Source organism: Diabrotica undecimpunctata, unplaced genomic scaffold (assembly GCF_040954645.1).
Source record: "Diabrotica undecimpunctata isolate CICGRU unplaced genomic scaffold, icDiaUnde3 ctg00002916.1, whole genome shotgun sequence".
Taxonomy (NCBI): Eukaryota; Metazoa; Arthropoda; class Insecta; order Coleoptera; family Chrysomelidae; genus Diabrotica; species Diabrotica undecimpunctata.
Genome location: NW_027314118.1, coordinates 1 through 3,164, shown reverse-complemented (window position 1 = coordinate 3,164; position 3,164 = coordinate 1).

Genomic DNA, 3,164 nt, shown 5'->3' with positions numbered 1-3,164 from the left:
TCTGTACAATAAACAAAACCAAACTTTAGCTGGATTATCTTTTTTTTCCAATATAAGGGTAGTCCCCAATCAGAAAAGCAGGACATTAAAAAAATCGTTATTTAAATTTAGTTGACCACTAGCTCATTTTATTTAACAAAATGATTTTAATGGTATTTATCCAGCTTATTTTATGGTATTTCATATATAGGTATAGTATTTTAAAAATAACTATAAATAAATTTACACTACAATTTATTTTTTATTCGTCATGAGTTAGCTCTTATACTAAATTAATTTTGTGAACAGTTTTGGGTGGGGCATTTGTTGACAATATATAAGAGTTTATTAAGCATCTATACCAGTTTGGTTTAACTGTTTTTGAAAAGCCTTTGAAATGTTCTTAAATGTAAATACGGTAAGTTTTTTTTCTTTACTATAATCCCGTAATGACGACAACTCTTAGTTTAAATACTTTTGTACATCTCGACAACCTTGACAAACAGATTTGCAGATTAAGCGTTGATCGGAATATTTTAATTAAATGGAAATGTTTTTAAATCTTATGCAAATTTGCATAAGTCAATAATTTCGGTGCAAATATTTTAAATTATTTTATTACAAAACTTATGCATAAAATACTTTTGACGTTTTGATTTTTTTTTTGGAAATTTGTATTTTAAGAACGATTGAAGTGTAACTCGAAGCGTCCAAATAAGCATATTTTAAAGTAAAATTGTGGCTTACTCCCAGTAAAAATAGTAAATTGTATCAAGATGCTACCAGAAAATAGCTTGAAAATAATATTAAGTAAAGGTTCTTACAATAATTGTATAATTTAAAATTAGAACTAATCCATTCACGTTAATAATCGGCCGAAATTGTTTTCTGAAATTTTTATTTCATTTAGGAGCCTAAACTAAGAACAACTTTTAAAAGTGTAGTTAAAGCAACCGTTACTAGAGCGATATTAAATAAGATACGCTGTTTAGAATACCTTAATATATATCTATTTTTGTTTTTGGTTTTAAGTATATTAATCTTAAATCTCCGGTCTTATTATTGGTAATGTTAATTGTGTATATACACTCACCGACACGAAAAACAGACCATTTTTAAAATTAAAATTGTAAAAAATTAAAATTTTAATTCTCTGTATTAATCTTTTATTATTATATTAACGTAAACACAAACTTAACAAACCGTTTTAAGTAATTTCTAAAAAAAATTAAGTGCTTATTCGAATAAAAATGCATAAAAACTCATAAATAAAGAATACACCATTCTTTTAAAAGTGCAAAGGTAACTGTTGGAATTATATTGTTTTATACTTTTGTTTTTGTTGATGTTAGTAAACTGAACTGTCAAGTCGAATCAAATGTCAAACACAATATGAAGTTAAATTACTTTGATTTAATCTCAAGAATTATGGTTGTAAATGCCGAAACAGCGACTGCTGTTGTTGCCTTGCTTTAAGACAGAAAAAGTGAGCGATAAGTTATTCAATAGTATCAAATATTCAATAGTACTTTGAATCCTATTTTACACGGTTTTTGCCAACTAAAACTTACACTAAAGTATAATTTCACTATTTGAGAGAGTGAGTCATCGTTTAAAGGCCCAGAAATGCGGGAAAGCCGTTTGAAAATCCAGTGACGTACACTTACTTTTATTTTAACGTTAATTATATTTTATTTTTCAAATATTAATGTTCGAAATAGGCCACAATATATTTATTTACAAGTTTTTACTGACGTTTCGATCTCTATATCCAAAGACCGCTTTCAAAGATATAAATGATAGTTATATTTATTATTAAATATTTTTATAATCTTATATTGTTTATTTTCTTTTTTTTTCTATCTTTAAAAACGGAATAGAGATCGAAACGTCAATGTATTAAACATGTAAATAGATATATTGTGGCTTATGTCCAACCTTCTCCCTAAAAATACAGAATGCCACAAACAAGCAGCTATAGAAAAATAAATATATCTGTCATTTTTATGTTTGAAAACGGTCTCTTTATAGAGATCAAAACGTCCGTAAAATTAACATTTGAATAAATATATTGTGGCTTATTCCCAACATTATTTCTAAAAATACAGAACAACAAGCGAAAAGCCATAGAAAATAAATAGTACTATCATTTGTATAATTGAAAACGGTCTCTGGATATAGAGATCGAAACGTCAATAAATAAACATATGAATAAATATTTTGTGGCTCATTCCCTACATTCCCCTAAAACAAAAAGCTATAAAAAAGAAGTAATTTTGCAGAAAGTTTACTGATACCAACCGGCTGTCGCGGAAGTTACGCTAAAACGTCTTTTGACGTGACCCGTCCTTAAAGAGTTACACAATGAAATTTTTTTAAAACAAATTTTAAGACAGTTTCCACACCACCCCAGAGGTATGTCTTGTGGCGCGATACTTTTTTTAAATGGGTGTTCGCCAAGAGCCATATTGTCTTATTAAATAAAATGAACAAAACACTTAAACAGTATAAAACAAATCAAAATAAAATCCTATAAAACAAAATAAAATTCTATAAAAACAAAATAAAAATAATGTTTGATGTGTTTAAACACAAACACTATACACACTTACTATGTTCTTCTCGTTTTTTTTTTGTTTTTGGTTTTTTTTATGCTGATGTTCTTATTAAACTATTAGAAAATATTATTCGCTGTCTAAACCTGAAGATGCAGTGCTGCTATCGCTGAAATTACCTTCACCACCTGGTGTAATTTTAATTGGCTCTAGTAAAACTTTGATACGAGTGTCAAGTTCCCACATACGATGTTCTTCTTTAATTGTGTAGCCTATACATTTAGCCCATTTCTCTGGAGTTACATGAAGGATTGCTTGAATCAAAAGTTTCTTAATTTCGTTTAATTTGAACGTTTTGTTATTGCATGCTACTTCTCCTTTCACTTGCTTCCAGATAAGTTCAATGGGATTAAGTTCGCAATGATAAGGTGGTAGACGCAGAACTTTGACACCATAACCTTTTGCAGTTTCATCTACAGCATATTTAAGATATTCAATTTTCCTTAACCGTGCAATGTCAAGTAGCTAAATTTTGAGCATTGATTCTTCGTATGCAATCCCCTTTTCTGTAAGCCATTCTTGAATCCCCTCTTTCAATTTCTTTTAATAATCACACTCTGAGATAGCGCG